Source organism: Lactuca virosa, chromosome 6 (assembly GCF_052849685.1).
Source record: "Lactuca virosa cultivar CGN04683 chromosome 6, Lactuca_virosa_CGN04683_v6, whole genome shotgun sequence".
Classification (NCBI taxonomy): Eukaryota; Viridiplantae; Streptophyta; class Magnoliopsida; order Asterales; family Asteraceae; genus Lactuca; species Lactuca virosa.
In genome coordinates, this window is record NC_136431.1 from 172783000 (window position 1) to 172801629 (window position 18630).

The window sequence follows — 18630 nt, forward strand, 5'->3', positions numbered from 1 at the left end:
GAGGAATAGGGTCTCGACGAGTTGGTAGAACAACTCGACGAGTCAAGTCAACTGGAGGTTGACTTTGACCAAAGTTGACTTTGACCAGGATTTAGGTTGGCCCTTATGGGGGTTGTGAGTACGAATTGATAACTTAGTAGAGTTGTCGTGTAGGGATTGAGGAGTCGAGGAAAGTCGATTTTCACGCCGGGGACAGTTCTGACACTACGCGACTTTGAGGTGGGTTACCTTCTAGTAGAAGAGGGTCTAAGGCACCAAGGCCGACCCACTAGTAGTTGATTACAGTGGAGATGACTGTCTTTGTGATAATTGTCTGGTTTGTTATTACTTGACCTGTTCTATGTGCCAGTATCATATGTTCTATGTAATAGTGGTAGTACGAAGGGAATAGTCCCCTGATCGGTTGTGAGGACCGAAGGGTAGGTCGGACACCCCAATTATGTCTGATAGTATGTTTATGATAGTTTATTATGTGATAGTAGTAGGGGGTGAAATAGTCCCCGTGACCGGGTGAGATAGACCGGAGGGTAGGCAGGCACCCCAGAATGGCCTGACACGGGTAGTCAGCACCCCAGAATGGCTTGACACGGGTAGTCAGCACCACAGAATGGCTTGACATGGGTAGCTCGGGCACCCCAGAATTACCCGACAGCATGTATGATTGTATAGTATGTGGTATGATGGGGGAACTCACTAAGCTTTGTGCTTACAATTTCAGTTTTGGTTTCAGGTACCTCTTCATCCAAGGGGAAGGAGTCGGCTGTGTAGCGGCGCATCACACACACATGGTTTCCGCAATGAGTTTTCTGGGATTGTACTCTGATTTATATTATCGTTCGATGTTTTGATTTTGAGACATGTTCATGATGGTTTATGGAATGATATGATATTGACAATGTTTTCAGTAAACAATTATATAAATTACTTAATTACAAACGAAATTTTTGGGATCGAAATTTGGGATGTTACAAGTTGGTATCAGAGCCTTGGTTTGAGGGATTCGGACACATCCTCGGGGGTGGCTGGACTCAAATCGAGGGCTTGAAAGATTTTTACAAGAAAATATTTTTCTAAAATCTAAGTTAAGAAATTTGGAGAAAGAACAAGGTGTGTGATGCGTGCGACCGGCCGAGCTCAATTAAGTTTTCCCCAAGATACCCATACTTGTTATGTTATGCTATATGATATGATTATGAGAACTGCATGCTAGATTAGGGCTAAGGATCTAGGAGGATGCCGTGTATGCCTGATGTATATGATTCTGAGAACTACATGCTAGATTAGGGCTAAGGATCTAGGAGGATGCCTTGTATGCCTGTTATATGATTCTGAGAACTGCATACTAGAATAGGGCTAAGGATCTAGGAAGGATGCCTTGTATGCCTGCTGTAGGAGCTTATTGAGCTGTATGTTAGAGCTGATAGTCAGCAATATGGTAGCCTGAGTAGGTTATGCTTGATTTGCTTACTCAATGCACGAATGCTGATTGCTTTGTGCTATAGGGGTTCTGGCTAGCTTTAACTAACTAGTAAGCGAATATGTAACAGTATTCGCAAACTAGTTAGGGAAGGGTGGTAGGGACTCCTAGTGCAGCTGATGGCGGAGAGTAGGTCGTACGCTGCCCTAGGTAAAGCCTTGGATGAGATTAGTTGGAAAGCAGTGTCGGTAGAGGGACTTGGTGAAGTTGAAGCAATCAATGAGGAAAGTACGAATAGATGTGGAAGGTAGTATGGGCCCGTACTACTGGAAGCAGAGGATCCGTACTCGAGTCAAGGAGGGCCAAGATGGAACCAGGAAACTTGGAGAGTGTGCGAGACCTCTCGAGGATATGTATGATCCTGACGTTTATGTGTATATTTTCAGTATGACGATTACGCGACATGGAGCAGGATCTGGGTGAGGATCACGTCTGAGATTACTAGAGGTATCCTTGAGTCGACCCTTATCATTTTCGGGTCGATCAAGGAGGGGATTGTTGAGCTGATGGAGGATCGCCTCCAGGCATGCAGGAGGGACTCGGCGTCCAGCCAGTCGGGTATGCGCACACTGTCCTTCAAGGACTTCAGGGGGAGTAGCGTGCCAGACTTTCACGGGATGAAGGACCCCATTGCTGTCAGGAGATGGATCACCGACATTGAGTCTGCGTAGTTGACGAGCTTCTGCCCGGAGGGGTCGATGGTCCGCTTTGTTACAGGTTGTTTGAGGGATAGAGCTAGGGATTGGTGGGAGTCAGTCGGTGACTCACTGGTAGCCCCAGCCATCGAGGCTATGACGTGGTCAGATTTTGTGACCAGGTTCAGGGCTGAGTTTGTGCCAGCTGTGGAGCTTCAGCAGCTGGCTAGAGAGTTTCATGACATGAGACAGACGACCAAGACAGTGGCGGAGATCACTGCCAAGTTCAGGGAGAGGGCCTTGTTGTTACCTTAGTATGCGGGGGATGAGGAGATGCGGAAGACCCGCTACCATGATATGTTGAGGGCTGATATCCGGGAGCATGTCAGCTATTTAGCTTGCCCGACCCTAAAGTCCATGATTGCCAGGGCGCGGGAGAGGTAGATTGATTTGGAGCAACTCAAGAAGACGAAGGCAGATACTAAGCAGGTTACGGGGGTTTCAGGGAAGAAACCCAAGGGATTCGACATTATGTTGAAGGGCCAGCCGGGCCAGAGCCGCTGCAGGAAATGCGGCAGGCCGCATGAGGGAGCTTGTAGAGCGGGATCATCAGGCTGCTACAAGTGCGGCACGATGGGGCACTTTGGCAGGGATGGTACTGCCCCCGCCCCCACAGTTCAGACATCAGACCTGATTTGCTTCCATTGCAATCAGAACGGCCATAAAAAGGCTAACTGCCCTAGTTTGTCAGCAGCATCAGCAGGAGCGCCGGTGGTGGCACCGACTCCAGCATCAAGACAGAGGCTCTAATGGTGCGGAGCCGAGCGTTTCAGTTGACAGCCGAGGAGGCACGCGCCGCACCCGATGTGGTGACGGGATCGTTCCATGTGAACGGTATTCCAGTTCAGGTATTGTTTGATTCTGGTGCTACCCAATCGTTTGTCTCCCTTGCGCTTAGCAAGAGGTTCCTCGAGTCTTCGTGCATGTTGGATTGCCCTCTGGAGGTCGAGATTGCGGACGACCGGTCAGTGTGAGCATCAGAGGTTTTCAGGAATTGTGTTTTGAGGTTGTTCGAAGAGCGCTGCCTGGTAGACTTGGTTCCCATACCGTTGCGGGGGAATAAGGTTATTATAAGCATGGATTGGTTGAGCCCCAATGAGGCGGTGATCGACTGTGCGCAACAGTTGGTCAGGCTCAGGACCCTATGTGGGGGAGAGCTGGTGATTCAGGGCGGGAGGGCACAACATGGACCAGCTGTATGTTCAGCAGCGAGAGCTAGGTGCTATCTCCAACAGGGGTGCGCAGGGTATGTCGCCTATGTCTTGGATACCCGGGAGGCATGTAAGGCGGCGGTGAGTGATGTGCCAGTGGTGCGAGAGTTCGCGGATGTATTTCCAGAGGAGTTGCCTGGAATGCCTTCGGAGAGGCAGGTAGAGTTCAGGATCGACCTAGTCCCTAGTGCGGCTCCGATAGCCAAGGCACCGTATCGGTTGGCTCCTCCTGAGATGCAGGAGTTTTCTACATAGATGCAGGAGCTATTAGACAAGGGATTCATTAGACCGAGCAGTTCACCATGGGGAGCCCCGATTTTATTTATGAAAAAGGACGGGTCACATCGAATGTGTATAGATTATCGGGAGTTGAATTGTAACGCCCGTGTTTCTAGGCTAGGCACTAATGATGATGTAATAGTCTAGGTCAACCTTTCTAACTTGTTTTGAAATAATAAGATGTATTATTTGATTAATATGTGTTTTATGCTTAATTATTATAATTTAATGAATTAAGAATAAAAATAACCGTCGAAAATAAATATTAGATAAACCCAATATCTATGAAGGAAGTTGTAGTGGTCGTGACAAGGATTTCGGATATATAAAGAATGTCGAAATCCGAGTTATAACGAAGAAGTAACGACCTGTCGAAATTTCGCGACAGAACCGGTACGACACTGCGTGACGTAAATAGTGAATTTACGATAGAATATTTTTTAGCCTTAGTGATCTAAAAAAAAGTCGTAGAGTTAATTAAACCGAGAATTTTCATATAAAGAACGCCAAAATCTGACTTCGTATGTGGAAGTTATGATTTTTCTAAGTTTCAGCTTAACAGTAGACAGCTAAAAACTCGAATTTTAGATCGAGTCATTTTTAGCCGACACAACCTAAACGAGAATCGAAGGTCTCATCAATAGTAGTACAACGGTAAAAACACAGACGAAAACGGACATCGGATGAAGAAGTTATGAATTTTTAACGGATTTTCTTGTCCCGGTCTATTAAAAATAATAATATTAAAATTAATATCAAAATTAGGCGACGGAGTCTAAACGAAAGTTGTAGAGCTTAATTTTACCTACACGTGCATATAAAGAACGTCGAAAACGGAGTTCGTATGCGAAAGTTATGGATTTTATAAGTTTGGGACACAAAATTCGAGAAAAATGCTAAAACCGAGGAATTTCGCATGGCTGGGGTTCAGCCACGTCATGTCGCATGCGAGGACGCATCGTGTCCGCCACGTGCTCGTTGCTGATTCGACCGAAGGTGCGGCCCAGTAAGAACTCGACACGCCTCGCACCGGTGGCAGATCCGAAGCGAGCCACGTGCATCACCCTCGCATCCGATGCGCGTCCCACTCCTCGCCTCCTCGCCTCGCTGCTACTGCCGCGTGTCATGGTTTCCTTATTTGACATAAATTGCTGAGGAATCCCTAAAGCAGTGTTATCACCCCGATGAAAATCCTTAGACTAGGTCCCTTATGATAGGTGTTTAGGGACGTAAAGTGAGGATAATGGGAACGGGTAATCAGGGTTATTGTTTGTTGATGAAATTAATAAATTTATTTTTGGTTGATGAATTTAATAAGTTTATTATTATTTATGGGTTGAAAACCCTATATGCTTACCAGGCTCCCAATCCTAAACCACTCAGCTTTTTATATTACAAGTAGTGGACCCTGAGCATAGTCGAATGATGATGAGAGATTTTCAGATTATAGGCCAGTAGTTGTGAATAACTGTTGTAAGGCTTATAATGTACTGTTTATGCTTTTCATCTGTATCGGAACATGACATCCCGAGGTTTTGATATAAAATGAAAATATACATTTCTTTAAGAAATGTTTTGATAAATTTTTATCATGTTTTGTTTTGGGGACAAATTCCGCAACATCTTTTAAAAAGATTACTCTTACTTTATTTTAAAAGCATAAAATAAATCGGTCTTTTCTGGCCGAGAAATTTGGGGATGTCAGAGTTGGTATCAGAGCATTAGTTGAAGCGAACTAGGAATTTGTAGGATTTCTAGACTTAAACTTAGAATGCTTAGTGATGATCGTGAGATGAGTGTCTACCATATTTTAGACATGAGCACTAGTTTATTTTAGGAAATATGCCTAAAATACTTTTATGTGCTAAGTGCTATATGTTTGCCATATATGCCATTATTTGTTCGGATCTATGGTCTGTTGCTGACCGGATCTGGAAACCTTATGTGTTTAGGATTCTAAGCGTACGATTACGATATTAGAACTAGCATGTAAACGTTTCGGAGTGATAAGGAGAATTTAAATATCTATCGTGGATAAAGATCTAATTTCGCCTTATTCGGTGTATAGATTATAATGGCAAGAACTCGAAGTGGAGCTGGAGATGCAAACAAAAACCAACAACCTCAACCCCAAGTGATGGAACAGGTGCCTATAGCAGGAGCTGCAGCAGAACCCATCACCATGGATGGAGTACAAGCCATGATTCAGGCAATGATGGCTGGACAAAGGGAGGAAATGAGGCAACTATTGCTGAACAACAAGAGTGAACCTTCAGTACCTGTTGAACAGTAGATCTGTTGGTCAAAGTGAACCGCTTGTGGTTAGGAGAAATAACTACGAGGATGGAGTGGAGAGAAATGGATGCAAGCATAAAGACTTTATGACTTGCAAGCCATCAACTTTCACTGGAAAAGAAGATCCCGTCAGAGTAATGGATTGGATCTCGGAAATGGAATTGGCTTTCATGACATGTGGTTGCCAAGGAAAGTTACAAACCACATTTGCAGTGCGTCAGTTCAGAGGTAGCGCTGTTCGCTGGTGGAACACTTTGGGGAAGACCCTAAGCCCTAATGAGCCACTGCAATTGACTTGGGCAGAGTTCTTGGTGCAATTTAAGCGCAAGTACTGCTCGGCCCAAAATGTGCTTGAACTAGAAAACCAATTTCTGACATTAAAGAGGAAAAGTATGACCATTGATGAATACACCAATAACTTCACATACAAAATGGAGTTTGCTGTGCGTATTGTCCCAGATGAGCTGCCGAAAATAGACAGGTACGCAAAGGGACTTCCATGGGAGTATGCAGTGCTAGTGCGTCAGACACTTACTTTGGAGGCAACTATCTGGGCTGCCAAGTCTGTTGAAGATATGATAAAGGGGAGAACCGCCAGCAAGGCTGAAGTTGGCGAAAAGAGAAAGTTTGAAGGAACTTCAGGTTCCAATAAAAAGAACAAATTCTCGAACACTGGTTCGAGGAAATTCGGAGGAGGAGCCGAAGCAAAGTGGTGTGACAAGTGTAAGAAGAAACATGCTGGGAAATGTAGCGAGGAAGTCACTTGTTACAAATGTGGAAAGCCTGGGCATTATGCCAATGAATGCACCTTCAAGAAGAAAGTCTGCTATGAGTGCAACGAAGAAGGGCACATTTTGAAGGATCCCCGAAGAAGAAGGATACAGCAAAGCCCAATCTTCCACCAAAGCCAAAAGCCAAAGCTTTCCAGATGACACTGGAAGCTGCAAAGGATGCAATAGATGTCGCATCAGGTACCTTTCTTGTAAACGAAATGCCTGCCCAAATTCTGTTTGATTCTAGAGCCAACTACTCCTTTATTTCGCATGAATTTGGTAGAAAACTAGCTTTTCCTGTTGATAGACTAGTTAATGCTTTAATAGTCGAGGTTGCTAGTGGCAAGTTTGTACCTGTTAACCATCGTATGAAAAACATCTTCATTGACTTGAATGGGAATAAGTTCCATGAGGAATTATTGCCTATTGAGTTAAATGGTTTTGACATCGTGCTGGGAATGCATTGGCTTAGCGCCAATGATGCCGAAATATTATACAAAAAGAAGATAGTAAGAGTAAAACCACCATGGAAAGAGTCATCTATGGTGTATCGGGACAAACGCAGAGTAAATTCTGGAATCATTACCCTAATGAAAGCAAGAAAGTGTTTGGCCAAGGGATGTACATCATATCTAGCATTCGTGATCGATGCTAAGAAGCAAAAGAAAGAGGTGCAGAATATATCGGTCGTATGTGAATTTCCGGAAGTATTTCCCAAAGATCTTCCTGGATTATCACCTGATAGACAAGTGGAGTTCAGAATAGACTTGTTACCAGGAACGACGCCAATAGCACAAGAACCGTATCGACTAGCACCAACAGAGATGAAGGAGCTTATGAAACAACTTCAGGAATTATTGGACAAAGTTTTCATTCGACCTAGTTCATCACCCTGGGGAGCTCTAGTGCTATTCGTAAAGAAGAAGGATGGAAGCATGCGAATGTGTATAGATTACATAGAGCTGAATAAGGAAACAATAAAGAATAACTATCCGTTGCCAAGGATTGATGACCTGTTCGATCAGCTACAAGGTTCAAGCTATTTTTCAAAGATCGATCGAAGGTCAGGATATCATCAGCTAAAGTTGAGAGAGCAGGATATAGAGAAAACTGCTTTCAGAACAAGATATGGACACTACGAGTTTTTGGTTATGTCATTTGGACTAACCAATGTTCCAACAACATTCATGGATTTGATGAATAGGGTTTGTAAACCCTTCCTTGATAAATCTGTGATAGTCTTCATAGATGAAATTTTGATTTACTCGAAAAGCCAAGAGGAGTGTGGCAAACACTTGCGAGAAGTGTTAGAAGTATTAAATAAGGAGAAGTTGTATGCTAAGTTCTCCAAATGTGATTTTTGGATTCAAGAAGTTCAATTCTTGGACTATGTGGTCAACCGAGAAAGGATAATGGTTGATCCAACAAAGACTGAAGCTGTGATGAAGTGGGAACAACTGAAAAGTCCCACGGAGATCCGAAGCTTTTTAGGATTAGCTGGATATTACCGAAGGTGTATCCAATGCTTTTCTTCGATCGCTACTCCATTAACAGATTTGACCCACAAAGGAGCTACTTATACATGGAGTGAGAAGCACAAAGAAGTATTCGAGTTGCTAAAGAAGAAATTATGTGAAGCACCGATTCTTTCTCTACCCGACATAGTTGAAGATTTCGCTGTCTATAGCGATACGTCTGGTGTTGGGTTGGGTTGTGTTCTGACCCAAAGAGAAAAGGTGATCGCGTATGCATCTTGACAGTTGAAAGAGCATGAAAAGAACTACCCCACTCATGACCTAGAGTTGGCAGCGGTAGTATTTGCTCTAAAGATATGGAGGCATTACCTCTATGGAACAAAGTGCAAACTTTTCACAGACCATAAGAGTCTCCAATATCTCTTTAATCAGAAAGAATTGAATATGAGGCAAAGATGCTGGCTAGAGTTACTCAAAAACTACGAATGTGAGATACTTTACCACCCCGGAAAAGCCAATGTTGTCGTTGATGCTCTCAGTCGGAAAGTCAACCTTGAAAAGAAAAGGCCAAGAGCATTGGGAAGTGAGGTTGTCTTGGAAAGTATAAAGAAAGCTCAAGAGGAAGCTTCAGATAAAAATGACCAAAAGGAAGAACGTTTGGGAAAAACGTTAGTGTTCGGGTCAAACAACCAAGGGTTGAAGGTATTCCAAGATAGGATTTGGGTACATAAGACGGGAGGATTAAGAGATCTTCTGATGGAAGAAGCTCACAAGACCATGTACTCGATTCACCTCGGCAGCACGAAAATATATAGGGATCTGAAACCTTACTATTGGTGGCCGACGATGAAGCTCGATGTTGCTAAGTATGTGGCCGAGTGTGTGACTTTTGCGAGGGTTAAGACACAACATCAGAAACCGTATGGGAGTTTAGAACCTTTACCTGTACCCATGGGTAAATGGGAAGACATCACTATGGATTTTGTAACTAAACTGCCCAGAACAAAAAGCGGTCACGACATGATTTGGGTGGTCGTTGATCGATTCACAAAAGGTGTACATTTCATAGCAGCCAATGAGAAGTGGTCTATGGAAAAGCTTGCAAAGGTTTATGTGAAAGAAATAGTGAAAGAACATGGTATTCCCCTGACGATTGTGTCAGATCGCGATAGTCGTTTCACGTCGAGGTTTTGGAGAAGTCTACAAGAGGAACTGGGTACGAAATTGTGTCTAAGTACAGCTTACCATCCGCAAACTGATGGTCAGAGCGAGCGAAAAATTCAAACATTGAAGGATATGCTAAGAGCATGTACCCTGGAATTCCAAGGTAACTGGGATGAACATTTACCTCTGGTAGATTTTTCCTATAATAATAGTTTCCACTCAAGCATCAAGATGGCACCTTAGCAAGCTTTGTATGGAGAAAAGTGTCAAACGTCGTCGTGTTGGATGGAAGCTAGGGAAAATCAGTTTATGGGACCTGAAATAGTCCGTCAGACTGCTGAAAAGTTGAAAGTGATTAGGGAAAGGATGTTAGCAGCTCAAGATCGTCAAAAGAGCTATGCTGACAAGAAAAGACAACCGATATCATTCGAAATTGGGGATTCGGTTTTACTTAAAGTATCGCCGTGGAAGGGACTTATAAGATTTAGTAAAAGAGGAAATTCGAGTCCAAGGTTTATTGGACCGTATAAAGTTCTTCAGAGGATTGGGAACCAAGCTTACAAGATAGAATTACCAGAAGAACTAGATGGTATTCATAACACTTTCCATGTGTGTTATTTGAGGAAGTTTACGGGAGATGTCCCCGATATAATTCCAATTTCTGAACTAAAGTTGGATGAAAGCAAGAGGTTAATCGAAGAACCAGAAGAAATCGTTGACCATAAGACTAAGAAGTTGCGACGTAAGATGGTCGATTTATTGCTTGTGCGATGGAAATATACGAATAGGCCAAATCTCACCTGGGAAACGAAGAGTGTCATGATGAGTCGCTATCCGCATTTGTTTGTTGATTTGTGATTCCGGGGACGGAATAAATCCTAAGGGGGAGAGAATTGTAATGCCCGTGTTTCTAGGCTAGGCACTAATGATGATGTAATAGTCTAGGTCAACCTTTGTAACTTGTTTTGAAATAATAAGATGTATTATTTGATTAATATGTGTTTTATGCTTAATTATTATAATTTAATAAATTAAGAATAAAAATAACCGTCAAAAATAAATATTAGATAAACCCAATATCTATGAAGGAAGTTGTAGTGTTCGTGACAAGGATTCCGGATATATAAAGAATGTCGAAATCCGAGTTATAACGAAGAAGTTACGACCTGTCGAAATTTCGCGACAGGAACCGGTACGACACTGCGTGACGTAAATAGTCAGTTTATGATAGAACGATTTTTAGCCTTAGTGATCTAAACAAAATTCGTAGAGTTCGTTAAACCGAGAATTTTCATAAAAAGAACACCCAAATCTGACTTCGTATGAGGAAGTTATGATTTTTCTAAGTTTCAGCTTAGCAGTAGACAGCTAAAAACTCGAATTTTAGATCGAGTGATTTTTAGCCGACACAACCTAAACTAGAATCGAAGGTCTCGTCAATAGTAGTACAACGGTAAAAACACAGACGAAAACAGACATCGGATGAAGAAGTTATGAATTTTTAACGGATTTTCCTGTCCCGGTGTGTTAAAAATAATAATATTAAAATTCAAGTCAAAATTAGCCGACGGAGTCTAAACAAAAGTTGTAGAGCATAATTTTACCTACGCGTGCATATAAAGAACGTCGAAAACGGAGCTCGTATGCGAAAGTTATGGATTTTAGATGTTTGGGACACAAAATTCGAGAAAAATGCTAAAACCGAGGAATTTCACATGGCTGTGGTTCGGCCATGTCACCTCGCATGCGAGGCCGCCTCGTGTCCGCCACGTGCTTGTTGTTGATTCGAGCGAAGGTGCGGTCCGGTAAGAACTCGACGCGCCTCGCACCGGTGGCAGATCCAAAGCGAGCCACGTGCCTCGCCCTCACATCCGACGCGCGTCCCACCCCTCGCGTCCGAGCCTCGCTGTTGCTACTGCTGCGTGTCCCTTCCTTCGGCCGGAGCTCCGAACCTCGCCCCTATAAATAGAAGGGTTGCAAGATCTCCCGGGTAATTTTGGAAAATTGCCACTTTTCACCCCTTAAACAATATTTTTATGATTTCGACTTCCCCCGAAGCCCCGATATCATTTCCAATACCCAAAATACGTTCCGGAGTGCCCGAAGAGCCCGATAAAATTATCTTTTCGGTTTGAAGCCCAACCCTCGCCAGCCCCGATTTTTGGGAAAACATCCTGGTTTTATCGGAAAAGATTATTTTAAGAGACGAGGTGCTGCCCAATTATCGTCATAACATGTGAGTGTATAGTCACTTTTATCTTACACATAAATATGAAGTATTTTCTATAAAATACGTGCTATGTGTAATTATATTGTTTGTTTATTTGAAATGAGTGTTGAATAGATATATTATACAAGTTTTAAGATGTATATTTATTTTTATCTACAAATATGTTGGGTAAAACATGGGTAGACGAAATAGTTGATGTGTGTTAAAATGGTGAGAGGCCTCGATGTTGTGGTTGTTGTTGTAGTCATCTAGCAGAGTATAGATGACGACCACGAACCTTTCTAGACAGTCCAGTGGAACGCTAGCAGGTTCGCAACCTGTAGGTGTTGGTGAACTATATGCTCGCTGGTGTACTCCATCCCCCTCATGGTTGCCTTATTTGACATAAATTGCTGAGGAATCCCTAAAGCAGTGTTGTCACCCCAATGAAAATACTTAGACTAGGTCCCTTATGATAGGTGTTTAGGGACGTAAAGTGAGGATAACAGGAACGGGTAATCAGGGTTATTGTTGGTTGATGAAATTAATAAATTTATTTTTGGTTGATGAATTTAATAAATTTATTATTATTTGTTGGTTGAAAACCCTATATGCTCACCAGGCTCCGAAGCCTGACCCACTCAGCTTTTTAAATTACAGGTAGTGGACCCCGAGCATAGTCAAATGATGAGGAGAGATTTTCGGATTACAGGCCAGTAGTTGTAAATAACTGTTGTAAGGCTTATAATGTACTGTTTATGCTTTTGATCTGTATCAGAACATGACATCCCGAGGTTTTGATATAAAATGAAAATATACATTTCTTTAAGAAATGTTTTGATAAATTTTTATCATGTTTTGTTTTGGGGACAAATTCTGCAACATATTTTAAAAAGATTACTCTGACTTTATTTTAAAAGCATAAAATAAATCGGTCTTTTCTGGCCGAGATATTTGGGGATGTCACATGAATAAGGTAATGGTGAAGAACCGTTACCCACTCCCGAGGATTGATGATCTCTTTGACCAGCTTCAGGGAGCATCTTGGTTCTCCAAGATTGATTTGCATTCGGGCTATCATCAGATGAGAGTCAGAGAGGAGGATGTGTAGAAGACTGTTTTTTGGACGCGATATGGTCACTATGAGTTTGTGGTGATGCCTTTTAGGCTCACCAATACTCCTGTCGCGTTCATGGATCTCATGAACCGCATGTGTAGGCCGATGTTGGATAGGTCTATGATCGTTTTCATTGATGACATCTTGGTTTGTTCCAAGATGCAGGAGCAGCATGAGGAGCACTTGCGGGAGGTTTTGGATACCTTGAGGAGGGAGAGCTTGCATGCTAAGTTCTCCAAGTGCGAGTTCTGGTTACACGAGGTGCAGTTTCTTGGGCACCTTGTCAACCAAAACAAGATTTCGGTTGACCTGGCCAAGGTGCAGGCCGTGATGAGGTGGGAGGTTCATTTAGACCATGACGAGGAAAGTCATGGTCTTTCGCTGGGGGCCTGAGCAGCAGGCCGCATTTGAGACGTTGAGACAGAGATTGTGCGAGGTGCTAATCTTAGCCCTGTCGGAGGGCATGTATGATTTTGTAGTGTATTGCGATGCATCCATCTCGGATTTAGGTGTGGTATTGATACAGAGAGGGCATGTTATCGCTTATGCTTCGAGGCAGTTGAAGCCTCACGAGGCAAACGATCCGACACATGATTTGGAGCTGGGGGGATGTTGTTTTCGCCCCCAAGATTTGGAGTCATTACCTCTATGGGGTTCGTTGTACCATTTACACGGACTACAAGAGCCTGAGGTATCTCATGGATCAGCCAAATCTTAATATGAGACAGCGTCGGTGGCTTGATGTGGTAAAGGATTATGATTGCGATATCCTCTACCACCCGGGGCAGGCCAATGCCGTGGCCGACGCGCTTAGCCGTAAGGCAGCGCCGATCAGGGATATCTGTATGAGGATGACGGTTGTGACTCCGCTGTTGGAGCGGATTCGAGAGGCCCAGCAGGAGGCCATGAAGGAGGAACACCGTAAGAGTGAACGTATTGTCGGTCAGGTTTCTTCCATTGATTATGACAGTCGTGGATTGTTGACACTACACCGTAGAGTGTGGGTCCCGTATCATGGGGGTGTGCGCCAGGTATTGATGGAGGAGGCGCACAAATCCAGGTTTTCTATTCATCCCAGGGCGATGAAGATGTAAAGGGATCTTCGTCTTGATTATTGGTGGCCCTGCATGAAGAGGGACGTAGCCTGGTTTGTTGAGAGATGCCTGACCTACAGGAAGGTCAAGGCCGAGCACCAGAGGCTGCACGGCAAGACGCAGCCGTTGGATATTCCCTTGTGGAAATGGGAAGATATTACTATGGATTTCATCACAAAGCTTCCCACGACTGCACGGGGAGTGGATTCGATTTGGGTCATCGTGGATCGGTTGACCAAGAGGGCCCATTTCATACGGATCCAGGAGAGCATCTCGGACGAGAAGTTGGCTGATGTCTACATTCCAAAGGTAGTCGCTCGGCATGGAGTGCCAGTCTTAGTGATTTCGGATCGATACATGCGATTTACTTCCAGATTTTGGAAGAAGTTTCATGACGAGTTGGGCACTCGTCTGCACTTCATCACTGCTTTTCACGCGCACACGGATGGTCAGAGTGAGCAGACCATCCAGACTCTGGAGGACATGTTGCGGGCTTGTGTTTTAGACTTCGGAGATAGTTGGAATACTTACCTTCCTTTGGCTGAGTTCTCTTATAATAACAACTATCATGCGAGTATTGACTGTCCTCCTTTCGAGATGTTTTGTGGGAGGAGGTGCAGGACCCCGATATGCTGGGGTGAGGTTGGTAAGAGGGTCATGGGGAGTACTGAAGTGGTACTCAAGACTACAGAGAGGATCCATCAAGTTCGGAGCAGGCTTCAGACTGCTCAGGGATGGCAGAAAAGTTATGCCGACGAGCATCGATCGGACCTGGAGTTCCAGGTCGGGGATATGGTACTCTTGAAAGTGTCGCCTTGGAAGGGCGACATTCGATTCAGGAAGCGGGGCAAGCTGGGCCCCAGGTATATTGGACCTTTCAGGGTTGTAGCCTGGGTAGGGAAGGTGGCCTATCGGCTGGACCTACCGGCCGAACTCAGTCAGATTCACAGTATGTTCCACTTCTCCCAGTTGAGGAAGTGTCTAGTGGACGATTCAGCAGTGGTGCCTTTGGAGGATATTCAGGTGGATGACAGCTGAACTACATCGAGCAGCCAGTGGCTATCCTCGATAGGAAGTCGAAGGATCTGAGGTACAAGAGGGTGGAACTAGTGAAGGTGCAATGGCAGCACCGCAAGGGCTCGGAATGGACCTAGGAGCTGGAGGACGAGATGAGGGAGCACTACCCCGAGCTGTTTTCGGATTCAGCAGCAGACTTCAAGGATGAAGTCTAGAATAAGTGGGGAAGATTTGTAACACCCGGTTCCTGGTACGTATTTAATTCCAAGTATTATTTTATTTTACCCTGGGACTCGGCGATTTGAAGGCCCAACTCGTCGAGTAGACTCGGCTTTGCGCGCGGATTCTAAGTGACCTACTCGACGAGTCGGGAGACCGACTCGACGAGTAGGAGCTCTCTGAGTGAAACCCTAAATTTGAGGGTTTGCACCCTATTTAAACAACTTATCTCCTCCCATATCAGCCTCCATCGTCCCTCACACTTCTAGAAGACCTTAAACTGAAACCATAGCCTTGTTTGAGTTCTCTTAAGCCATTTTTATGCATTCTTTGGTGATTATGAAGCTTGAAGAAGAAAGCAGCTTGGGAGTTCCAGTTGAAGCTAGAAGATCTAGAGATTGTGTTTCATCTGCAGCTCATTTAAGGTAAAAAGCTTCAATCTTGACGTTCCATGTGTTTAATCATCTTTAGGGCTTGGGTTTTGGTATCTTTAGGGCATTTCTAAGCCATTTTCGGGTTGTGGGGTGTAATGTGAAATTATGGCTTCAGATCTTGGACTTTGGAAGGGTCTCATGGCATAAAGGTGCCAACTCTATGGACATGAGAGCCCCATGCATCTTGTAGGTCTCATTTTTGGTCCTTTTGAGCTTAAAGACCCATGCATGGACGTAAAGTTCATGAGTTTACGTCTTATATCGACCCTAAGAGGTCAGATCTACCATTTGGATGAGATGACCTCAACAAAAATCGAGTTTATGGACATGAACTTAGTGGACTCTGCGAGTTGTTCTTGGGACTCGACGAGTCGGGAAATGGTTCGCCGAACTTTGCTGTTTTGAGGAGTCTGTTTGAGTCTAGAAGAGGACTCAACAAAGATGGACGTGATTATAGACCTGGAAATCATGGGACTCGACGAGTGTGTGAACAAACTCGGCGAGTCCAAGACAATCACCCAATCCATGAAGATGGGCTCGACGAGTTGTTCATACAACTCGGAGAGTCATAGACTGAAGACATTCTTATGAGGGAGATGAACTCGATGAATTCAAGGGGAACTCGGCGAGTCGGTTGAAGATGGTCCCGATATTATGGTTGAAGAAGGACCCGTCGGGTTGTTTCTAGACTCGACGAGTGGAGTCGGGAGTTGGATCATTTTGGAGGAATAGGGACTCAACGAGTTGGTAGACCAACTCGGCGAGTCAAGTCAACTGGAGGTTGACTTTGACCAGGATTTGGGTTGACCCTTATGGGGGTTGTGAGTACGAATTGATAACTTAGTAGAGTTGTCGTGTAGGGATTGAGGAGTCGAGGAAAGTCGATTTTCACGTCGGGTACAGTTCAGACACTACGCGACGTTGAGGTGAGTTACCTTCCAGTAGAAGTGGGTCTAAGGCACCAAGGCCGACCCACTAGTAGTTGATTATAGTGGAGATGACTGTCTTTGTGATAATTGTCTGGTTTGTTATTACTTGATATGTTCTATGTGCCAGTATCCTATGTTCAATGTGATAGTGGTAGTACGAAGGGAATAGTCCCCCGATCGGTTGTTAGGACCGAAGGATAGGTCGGACACCCCAGTTATGTCTGACATCATGTTTATGATAGTCTATTATGCGATTGTAGTAGGGGTGAAATAGTCCCCGTGACCGGGTGAGATAGACCGGAGGGTAGGCTGGCACCCAAGAATGGCCTGACACGGGTAGTCAGCACCCCAGAATGGCTTGACACGGGTAGTCAGCACCCCATAATGGCTTGACATGGGTAGGTCGGGCACCCCAGAATTGCCCGACAGCATGTATGATTGTATAGTATGTGGTATGATGGGGGAACTCACTAAGCTTTATGCTTACAGTTTCAGTTTTGGTTTCAGGTACCTCTTCATCCAAGGGGAAGGAGTCGGAGGTGTAGCAGCGCATCACACACACTCATGGTTTCCGCAATGAGTTTTCTGGGATTGTACTCTGATTTATATTACCGTTCGATGTTTTGATTTTGATACATGTTCATGATGGTTTATAGATTGATATGATATTGACAATGTTTTCAGTAAACGATTTTATAATGGCACTTATAAAATTATATACAGTTAATTATACTAATATAATATTGATATTTCCATATTTATACATATTTTTAGGCAATATTTATTTACATTTTTATTAATAATTTGGTTATTTGCATAGAATAATGGCACTTATAGGCTTAAATTATATTTTTGCAGCCAAATAGAAGTATTTTCGAAGAGAGGGACTAAAGTTGACAAAACATGGAACTTTGGAGGCTTGAGGGAAAGAAGAAATAAAAACTCAGCAAAATACGTACTCACGACGTGAGTAATGGAAGGCTCACGACGTGAGTGGAGTATTCTAGAAGATATGCACCGGATAAAAGAAGAATCCTTGTCGAGCACGTTTATCTCATACTCACGACGTGAGGCTTATCTGCTCACGACGTGAGGTTGGAAAAATCATAAATTATATAAATCCTTGTCGATTACGACTTGAGAGATTTTTGGCTGCCTTGGAGGGTTCCTGGAGACGATTTTGCAGCAGAAGAAAAGTTCTGGAATTGGTTGTTAGCATCCAAGGAGAAGAGAAGTTCATATTAGTTTAAGAATTTGGTACATTTTTATTATGTCTTTGGATATGAGTTATTTGTGTTTGTTAGCTAGTATGTCCAGCTAAATCTAGCTGCTTCTGTTAGCTAGATGAAGCTGGAACTCATGGTTTTAATATATTAGATTTGACTTTACTTGTTGGTATTGTGATTGTGTTGATTGATCCTACCTAGCATGTTTGATTCAATTTTTTATTTCTTTAATCTCTTGTTCTGTGTAGTTAGTGAATACAAATCTGTATGAATTTGAATACCAACTAATTCAGTGAACACTAGTTTATTAGAGCTAAGATCAAACCAATCTTAGATAAGCAATTGGATCATTGAATTAGGCTGTGCTAGAGAACTCAAATTATGACCATACTTGTGTTTATCAAATCAATCTTACATGGCTTCAATCATATTCAATAATTGATTATGTGTTAACTATTGTGTGACCATACATAGACTTACATGAATTAATTAATGTTAGTAGATTTAGAACTAAATTGCTAATACTATCTTAATTGGTACCAATAGTAATTGTCATAGCTAAATTATAAACCATTGAGGGAAAGTGGATTCGAACTAACAGAAGTGTTTTGTTAATTGATTGAATTTGGTATTAAGAATTAAGTTCATCTAAACTTGCAAAATTAGATAAAACCCCTTGCTTTGTTAATAATTAGGTTAATTTAGTAGTAGATAAATTAATTAGTCAAAACCGTTCCCTGTGATCGACACCCAACTTACCCCAAGAAATACTATAGTCTGACTAGGTACACTGCCTAGGTGCAATTAGTTAGTTAAGGTAGTTAGGTTATAAATTTAAAATTAGGTGTAGCTATTTGCACGTGTCAAGTTTTTGGTGCCGTTGCCGGGGAACGGCTTAATTGTTAGATGATTTATTTGCTTTAGGTTGATCGATCCTTTTTGTGGGGTAAAACCTACAAAAAGTTACCTTTTTAGCTTAGGTTTTATTTTCAGTACTAGACTCACGATGTGAGCCT